Raw genomic sequence first — 10,133 nt, forward strand, 5'->3', positions numbered from 1 at the left:
AAGTTAGCTGCAACTCGCATTAACAAAGTAAACGTATAATTTTTCTGTTTGTCAGCTATGGCCTTTAACTGTGGAAAAACACTCGGATGAACAACCTGTTTGTGATGCATCACATGTGGGAGGCTAAATAAGACTGAAAGAGTATTGCTCACAACTGCAGGGATCAGCACCGGCCAGCTGATATTTGAAAACCAAAGGTTCATGCCACATTACAAGGGAAATGTTTTTACTTTTTTTTTTTTTAACAGGCTTTTATTATTTTTCTTACTCACTATTGAAAACGTGGAAGTTTTCTCTCCAATTCTCAGTTTTTACACTGTTTTGGTGAGAATTCAGGATAACATTTAGCTATTGGCTTTGAAATAATTATTTTTCTTTTTAACCTAATGTTTATCTTCATTTTGCAGTCCTCCCAAATGTTTAGGCAATGTGTTGTGGTCCAGAGGAGCTGGCATATAACAATATAAATGTAGTCACAGGCAACACTATATTTTTGGTTCATACATCCGGTAAATAGATGTAAGTCAAAGTCAATGTATGAATCAGTGTTGTGTATGTTATTTTTTAAAAAATTTGCATTTAAAACATATATTAATAATAATAAAAAAAAGACATGTATATATATATATTATATATATATTTTTATTTGTTCCCCAGTGAGGCATATATATATATATATATATATATATATATATATATATATATATATGTATGATTGTCCTTGTTTTTGGTCCAAATTACGGAGAGGTTGGTCTGACTGTCTTAGGTGTTATAAAGTTTGATGGCCACAGCAGGGGCGTCAATTGGGTATGACGGTACGGCAGCCGCCACACCTTGGCTTCAAGGGTTAAATGTAAATGTTTGTTTTTTAAAATATATATATATATATAATTTATGGAATTACTCTGTGTCTCTTTGTATTGATTATTCTATTACTTAATACATATAGAATAACTGTAAATCAGAACAACATGATCGATTCCACTAGTTATTATACACTGCAAAAACTCTTAACAAGAATATTTGTCTTATTTCTAGTTAAAATGTCTAATTTTTTGTCAAAAAAAGTCTCATTACATTTAAGACAAGACTCAAAAACAACCATTTTCACCTGTTTCAAGTAGATTTTCACTTAAAATAAGTAGAAAGATCTGCCAATGGAACAAGACTGTTTTGCTTGTAATGAGAAGATAAATCTTGTCCCACTGGCAGATTTCTCTACTTATTTCAAGTGAAAATTTACTTGAAACAGGTGAAAATGGTCAAATAAGTTTTTTTTCTGGTAATGACTCTTGTTTGTAATGAGATCTTTTGACTAAAAATGAGACATTTTAACTATAAATAAGACAAATATTCCTGGTAAGATTTTGAGTTTTTGCAGTGAGCGAGACTGCATTTGAAAAAGTTCAAATTTTCTTGACCGCACAGATAAGCTACTGTACATATTGTAGCAGACTTCTGTGATGAGTATTTGCTGGACATGTTGATTGATACTCTAGTTAAGTTCTGTGACTCGTAACCTTGCCATACCTTAGCTTCGACTGAATTGACGCCACTTGGCCACAGGCAAGAGGGATTTCCATTCTGCTGCAGGTGCTCCTCTGCTGGCCAGTGTGTCATAGAGAGGGTGATTGACATTGTCCAATATGGACCAAAGAAGATCACACTGGATACAACAGACTCATAAAACCTCCTCGGCATCGACCCGCCGATGTTAAAGGAAACTCAGGCCTTCTTGTAGACAGCCTCAGTGTTTCTGGTCCAGTCCTTGTTATTAAAGTACACCCCCAGGTACCTGTATTCTTCCATAGGGACCACTGGATGGACATAGGGGTCACTGTTGCTCTTTTTTTAACAAGATCCAATATGTATTAAATATTTTTTAACAATGTATTAGTCTGTATTATGATTAGCAACATAATGCTAGAATTTAGCCCACTTTTGTGTTTATAAATAAAGTGTTGATCCTGAAATATTTTTGACCTAAATATTTATTTACTTTATTGAAGCTGTTCATCTTGTTAAAATCAGAGTGCTGATAGTTGTTGACATCTGTTTAATCTATATAGGACACAGAATCTTACTAAAGATGAAAGATCTGAGCCGGAGAACAGTGGCCCAGGTAAGGACATCTATGGGGAACGTTTGCTTTTTGAAAAAACACGTAAGGGTGACTCATTCATCATTAAAGCTCTGATAAGATTTCCTTTGCAGAAGTGGACAGAGTACTCAACCCCAGTACTTGAGTAAGAGTACAAATACTACTGGTCAAAATTTACTCCGTTACAAGTAAAAGTAGCTCAGTCAAAATATTACTCGAGTAAGAGTAGAAAAGTACTTGCTTTTAAAGTTACTTAAGTATCCAAAACTAAATGCTTTTAAATTTACTTTAAGTAAGAGTAAGAGTAAATTTCTTATTTTCCACATCAGTAAATTACTATATTTTTTCTAAATTAATTTAAGGATCTTTTAACTCTTGTTTCTGAGAATTAACTCTTTGAAACCAGCTGCACTGATGTGCTGCTTTTAGAACCACAATGTTATATAAAACCACAAAAAGGATTTTGTGAAAGTCCCTGCTCCGAGTCTGGCTCATTATCAGACTCAGACGACTCAGCGGATTGTCTTTCTTCTCCTGACGCAGGCGTAGCCATTGTTGCGGCTCTGTCTTCACTTGTTGCGGCTCTGTCTTGACAAACGCAGGCTACTTTGGCGGTATGGTTTTGAGGAGGCTTGACGTATTTCCGCTTTACGTACATCCCAGTGGAGAGCGTGCACTGTGATAGGTCTCCTCCTTTGACAAAAACAGCTTGTGTCCAATAGGATTTTAGGGAAGAAGAAAAAAGAGCAGACCTGAAAGTAACGAGTACTTTTCAGCCTTCCTAGAAATTGACTTGAGTAAAAGTAAAAATATTTGTCTTGGAAATGTATTCAAGTAAGAGTAATAAGTACCAAAGAAATCTAATACTCAAGTAAAGTACAAATCCTCTGGATATGTACTTAAGTACAGTACTCAAGTAAATTTACTCCGTTACTGTCCACCACTGTTCCTTTGACTTCTCACACTCAAAAATGTGTTGAATTTGAGGCTTGGAGCCGGATTGTAAACCGACTGCCACAAGGTGGCGTTGTCGTCATGCCAAATGAGCACAGGCCCACATAACTTGTACTGAAATACAAGAAAATCAAAGAACCATTACAGTATGTAAGACTTGCTTTAATTTCAGTGCATGTGTCACAGTGAAGTCATGCTTCTCCCTCTGACGTCTCTCACTTGGCTCCATGCAGGTTGCTCCTATCCAGATCCTGAAGCTGGAGCCTCTCCTTCTTTTCTGCGTCGGATATCAGAGCTGTCCTTTTTGGAGGCGGACACAGTTAGACAAGAGAAGCTGAAGAAAAAGAGGAAACGCAGATAACATCCATCCTGACAATCACCTGTTTCCGCGTCACAGCGGTCCAGGATGTAAACACGAGTCTGTGCCAACCACTGAAGAAAATGAATCATTTGGGACAGCCAGTTCATTTCAGCATGTTCTGATTGCACTTTGGGATTCCTGATTCCTCGTGCTTCGGTGATTACATCTAGTATTGACTCTGATAAATTGCCGAATTCGCAATGTCAATACATATTGATGACTAGTAAGTTAATGTCTTCCCATCTTTCATCCAGTCGTGACTTGTTTTCCTTAACATCTGCATGAATATATCTCATTCATCTTTTTTAACAGTTTGTAATGACTGTTTAGTAACGGACCGCATCTCTTTCTGTATGATGGTTGACCAGCTTTATGTGTTTTAGACATTTGAAAAATATATATGTGCACACTGCAGAGTTTATCACGTTTTTTCCCTTTTTTTAGTCCAATCCAGACAAATAAAGGGAGTTTCACACACATACTAAATACTAAGCGACCAACTCAACAATCGCAGCGACTTAAAGATTACAATGCAACATAATCCACATTCCATTTCTACAAAACAGATATCAAAATGTGCCTCCAGATCCCAGAATGTGGTGCTTTCCCACATATGACATTGTTTAGCTGCTTTATGGAGGTCTGCTGCCGTCTCTGAATGGTGTTGTTCATTGTATTCTACAAAGACAGCAGTCACGCCAGCTGAAATTCTGTTTAGAGAGAAATGAGAGCTTGTTTTGTACTCAAATATGTGATAATTGATTTGGACATTCATCAAAAGTTATTTCAATTGACTAAAAAAGTCAACGCCAAAACAATGCTTTTGCTGAAGACAAAGGTCATCTGTGTCCGTGATGCTCGATACTCATCATACTGTCTTTAGTGGAGACAACGGATGAAAAGAAAAACTAGCCCGACTGCAGTGGATGGTACAGTTGGTCACACAAATGCCCAGAGAGAGGAAAAGGATATCTAAACTTAAGAAAAAAATATTGTATATTCAGCGTTTCCTCTCATCGTCTGGTGTGACCTCGCCTTGTTCTTTAGTCAGTCATGCTCCATGACTCACTTTCTCTTGAAATTGAGTTAACAGACAGTTGTCCTGATACTTATCACTTTTCTAGACTTAATTGTGATGATTCACTCTTTAAATGATCTTGTTCAGATACAGCAAACCAAGTCCAAACCATGATTCTACCACCACCGTGTTTCACACATGGGAAAATGCAGCATTTTCATTTCTTTGAATCTAACGCAATCTGTTTTGTTTTTCTAAATCGCAAAACCTTTTGGCTCTTCTGCACAATCTCCGACTGTGATTGTCAGAGATTGTGCAGATAGGCAGAAACTACAGATAGGCAGAAATTATCTTTTTGCTGAGTCTTAGCTTCTGTTTTGCTGCCTTGCAATGCAGATTACCTGTTTGGGATTTTTCTTAAGGTGGACTCGCGAGTATTAACATCAGCGTGTGTGAGAAGCACTTTTAGGGGCTTAGAAGTTATCTAGATTTCTTTATGACCATGCAAAACTATTACATGTTGCTCACGGAGCATTAAATCTCCATTCACCTCTGTTTGTACACAATCTGACTGGTCCTGAACCCGATTGGTCCAATTCCAAGCTCTCTGGAGGTAGTTTTATTAAACTTTTTTTTTTTTTTTAATTTTATAGGCTTCAAGAGCAAGGTTCTCATATAAATAAATAAAAGGCCAACTTTAATTAATCGTTTCCTTTCTTTAGTTAGTTTTTTTTTTACATACTCTAAGGAATTGTGTGAAAATCTGCCTTTTGAATTCATATTTATGGTGAAAAATCCAAATGCATTTTAATTTATGAACAAAATATGCCCCTCCAGCTCACAGCGGGATCTGGAGAAAGCAATATGTCCACTTTCAGTTTTTTCTTGTGCAGTAGCCTACTTTATTAAAAAAGTTAGATGGGAAAGGATAATCGACATGGAGCAGAAATATCAGCATGATTCCTAAAAGATCAAAGATGTCTTATCTGTCACTGTTCAATTTGCAAATGTTCCTGTCCACTGTGTTTGATTTCAGGGAGTGTATTCTGAAGCTCCATAAATACAAATGAGATGTTGTCAAACGTCAGGCTGTGTTCGTGTCCCTCCCTCTCCGAGGGTAGCGAGGTGTGGATTTCAGGGACACACAGTGACCTAGAAACACAGAGGCATTCCCTTATTCATGCTAAGTGAAGGGACTGTATTCATGCTCGACCGAAGGCCGTGTTTCCCTCTTATTGCAGGGCTTTTACTGTCCCTTTCAAGTGTAGTGAAACAAAATGACCTGGAACAAACAGTCAACAATGAGGTCTTTAATAAGAGCTGTTCACAAGTGGTTTACCGTTTCAGTGGAGCTCCGCTAAAGCCTTTAACTGCTAAAGTACTGTATAGTTGTCATTACATCAAGGAGGTTCATTTTTTATTGATTGTAAAGCTGGTAATGGTAATAATAATTGAAAAAAACATATTGTGATGCAGATAAACTTCCAGGCATCTCTTTATTAATATCAAACACTTTGCCCGCCATGTATTTTGGCTCATATTTGTGAGCCACCTTTATGTTGTTTTTATTTTAACTGCAGGATCTGTATGCACCCAGCTCAGCCAATGCTCTGGTTGGGACAAGCCCCGCAGGTTGTGTTACTGTTTCACCTGACTTGAAATGAAGCCAGTTGACTTTATCAGCGGGGATCAGAGAATGTGGCCCGTCTGCCAAATTATAACTTTGCCAATGCCTCAAATCAAACATGACCTAAATATGTTTGAGCCGGTGTGAGAAGAAAAGAGCCAGCTTGGGGCTTTGAACCGTGGGGTCACGGGCTTTATTACATTCAAGACTGCAAGCTCACGTGTTATTTGGTATGCACATACAGAGATTGAGTGTCAGGGAATTGCAGGGATTTAAATGTACTCGGCAAGATCTGTCAGGAAAATTGCCGCAGCAGTTTGGAGGGTTTTTGATAAAGGGTTTGTTTGCTCTCTCGTGGCGACGATGACACGTGTAGCGTGTCAGGTTGCCAAATTCACTTAATAGCACTGTCAAAGCTACTTAATTAACACAATGTATCTCTTTTGTTATTGCTAATCCTAACAAAACCTGAAGTGTAAAAGCAGCAGCTGCTCGGAGAAGTTGCTAGGAAACCAGGAAAAATATCACAGGAAGTTGCCTCGGGAAGCCGCCCGGCGCCTGAAACAGTGAACAGTCGTAACAAACAATACAAGATGGTTTGTTTGTAATCCTGCAGAGTGAGCAGACGGATTAGCACTATAGAGGAGACACAATGTGTTCATTAGAAAGCTTTATAGGCACAGCTAAGTGGATTTTGTTACCATATGATGAAGTCTTTCTCTGATTCAAATCATGTTTCTAAAACTAGTTCAGTATTTTCTTACTGTGTCTAATAACCATCAACAAAAAAATAATGTGTTACTTTAATCAGATATGTGACTAATGATTGAATCTTATAAAGTTGAAGAGGAAATATTATTTTCCTTATTTAAAGTTAAATAATTGGTTTTGTGCAATTTCAGAGTGAATTGAAGGGTCCTAAAAGATGCGAGCATTCTGTCCCCAAATTACAGCAGAGCCATTTTAGCTGGAAGTACAACTAAATCACGGCTTCAAAAGTGTTGTATAATTACAGCTGAGTTAAGTAAAATAGAAAAATGAAATAAACCATTTATGCAAACCTGCTAAACAGGTTCTATTGTGCAATGGTGGTATGTTTTACAGAGAAAGTACGCAGACCGGGCAGTGCTGTGGCTTGGTGTTTTGGCACCGTTGCTTCCCAGTAAGAAGGTTCTCGGTTAGACTCCCGGCAGGAGTTTGTGCTTGTGACAGCACGGGTCCAAAAAGTCCAACAACCAGTGTCGGGTTAATTGCTGATTCTTAATGAGAAGGGAGTGTTTAGTGGCCATCTGTCTTGTCCAGGGTGCTCCTCTGCCTTTCATCTAAAGGGTGCTAAGATAGGCTCCAGCTGACCCCCGTGACCCTAAATACAAATTGGTTTTGATAATGGATGGATGGATGATTGGATTGCACAAGCAGGGTTTGAGCAAGCTGAAAAATAAAAACAAATAACCTCAAAGTGACAAGAGTATATCTGCACAATATATTAAAAATGCATCGCTATTTAATTGTCAACACTGCAAAACCAAACAACTCAGGTGCTTATGTAAATGATGAATGTTGCTGGGTGCAGTTTTTGTTCATTTATTAAACCATGGTGGTTAAATAGAGGTGATGCATTTCATTTTTTTAATGTCAGCGTGCGCTGTTAACTGCCAGGTGGCAATTTGAGCTGCAAAGCACGGAGACGTTGCACTAAAACCTGACATATTGGTTTATACATCTCCATCACTCTTTTCAACCATGATTTTACGGTTTTATAATATCACACAGCCTTTTTCTTTTTCTCATCGTTATTCCTAACGACACACGTTTACCTGGGGTGCCTAAACGTCCGCACGCTGTTTTATTCTCCACTTGTCATCACACTCTGATTAAAAAAAATTAAAGGATTTTCAATGATAATTACACAACGTTCAAACAGTTATTAGAGCGAACAGCCATTACGTGTCAGCAGGAAGTGTCCGTGCATCATCCAGTCTGAGTCGGGGCAGAGAGAGGTCAGATCTTTGTCTTTGCCATCATACGAACACAGCAGAGCCCCAATCTGGGCTGAGTGTTTGGCAACGCAACTTATCGGGCCACAAGTATTCATTAGTGTCGATGCTTTCTGTCCCAAATGTCAAGATAACAAAAGCAAGAAAATTGTTAATCCTTTTGGATTGTTTCCATATAAGATATTGAAATAGAGAAGAGGTTCCATGTAGATGTTTTTATTGCCAGTCCCTCACAGGCAACTTCTGCATTTTGATAGTTTTCCATACTTTACCCTTGGTATGACAACACGCACACACCCAACAGTCTGGAGGGCCGACCTTTCCACTGTTCTACAACTTTTCACGATATGATTTATGAAATCTGCCACGGTAGATGCCCCCTGTCTCCCCCAGTCGTCATCATTACCTGAAGTCGCATCTCTCAGCGAGGCAGGGGTCACTCTCGCCGCCGCCCACGCACCTCGCCTCATCTACCTGCCACAGCTAATGTTCACATTGATTTACATACATATGGAAGCGTACGCCAGGAGAGGTGACTTATGATTGGACAATTATCAGTCATGGTGTCAGGTTCAAGCGAGGGAAGGACTTTAATCAATATCGCAGGCTTTGTTGTCATTGTATTGGCACTTCTCCAAGGCCGGCCAGTCGCTGGAGCCGCTGCCGGGGTGACATCAGTCCTCCCTGCTGCTTGGATCCTCGAAAGGTGTGTTATCATCCATAAGTAGTAATGACCTGTAATAAATGGAGCATCATCACAAGGAAGTTCTAGGCCTATGATTATAGTAGATATCGTAAGTTTTCTTGAGACTTACAACGCAAGTCTGTATCTCACATATTTGACTGCAAATATGTCCTTTTTTTGGGGATAAAATCCTCTGTATTCTTTGAGAAACGTTTCAGTAATTTCCAACCCCATTTACCTGTACGGTATCACATATCTGTTTCCTGAAAACGTTGCTTTGATGTCTCAAGCGAAGCCAAACACCCGAGCCTTTTTACTCCTTAAACAATGACTCATGCACCCACCAGGGCACATCATTTGCAAACAAGAAGAAACAATGTGCACGGATGAATGCAGTAGATCCACACATGCAAGGACAGTGTAAGTCGCTCACATGCGCACACGTGCACCTGGCTCAGCGGACAAAGGCGTCATTCATGGCTGCACTCATAAGGACAAGGACAACTCTTAAATGAAATACTATGTTGGGTTAAACACCGTGTCACGTGTCACAAAGGTGTTATCTCATTCAGAGCTCAGTCTTTCATCAAAGGTTGACTTTTTTTTCATCAGATGTTTTGAAACTATGGCAACCGAGGCCAGGTTTTGGCAACAGCCACAGTTTGCATTTCCCATATAGGTGTTATAAAGCCAGGGATCACCCCAGTGCATGAAGTGGATGCACACCCACTCCTAACTAGATGCAGTCAGCCTCTCTGTCTCCTCCCACCTCTTTTCTTATACATATTTATCAAACACAGTCTTCCATGTGCATGTAATTGGCCTCAATTTAGTCTCCGGCAAGCTGAAACGGAGATAGAAAGCCGCAATCATAAACAATTACTGTCCAGCATCTTGAGACACATTAACATGGATCTTATCTCCTTTCCCCCCTCACATACAGTAAGATGCTCTACGGGGTCCAACCTGACTCTGTCAGATGTAAAATACACGTGCTTTGATGTGCACTTCAGATGTGGTGAAGGCATAGCAAACTTCTGCAGCTGCAGGCCTCGCATCAGTGGACAGATCCTATCAGCACCACGACTCAACTGAACCATGTGTATAAATAAACGTTCAGCATAAACAAACTGACACGTACAAACTATGAGATAGTTTCTTTTCAATGTGGTCTGATTTACATGACTTAATCTTTAGTAAAAATACAATTTAATAGTCAAGAAAACCCTTTTAGTACTTCTAAACGGGTACTTCTACATCTTGAGGTCATGTTGGGTTCAGCCTGCTCAAACCTCAGATACAGAATCACATGTCTAGTTTTGATGTTTATGGAGATGATCAAGGTGAAGATGAAAGTTATTACTGCTGCTTGACTTACCTGCTCCATCAC

Source organism: Cololabis saira, chromosome 22, assembly GCF_033807715.1.
Source record: "Cololabis saira isolate AMF1-May2022 chromosome 22, fColSai1.1, whole genome shotgun sequence".
NCBI classification, from domain to species: Eukaryota; Metazoa; Chordata; class Actinopteri; order Beloniformes; family Belonidae; genus Cololabis; species Cololabis saira.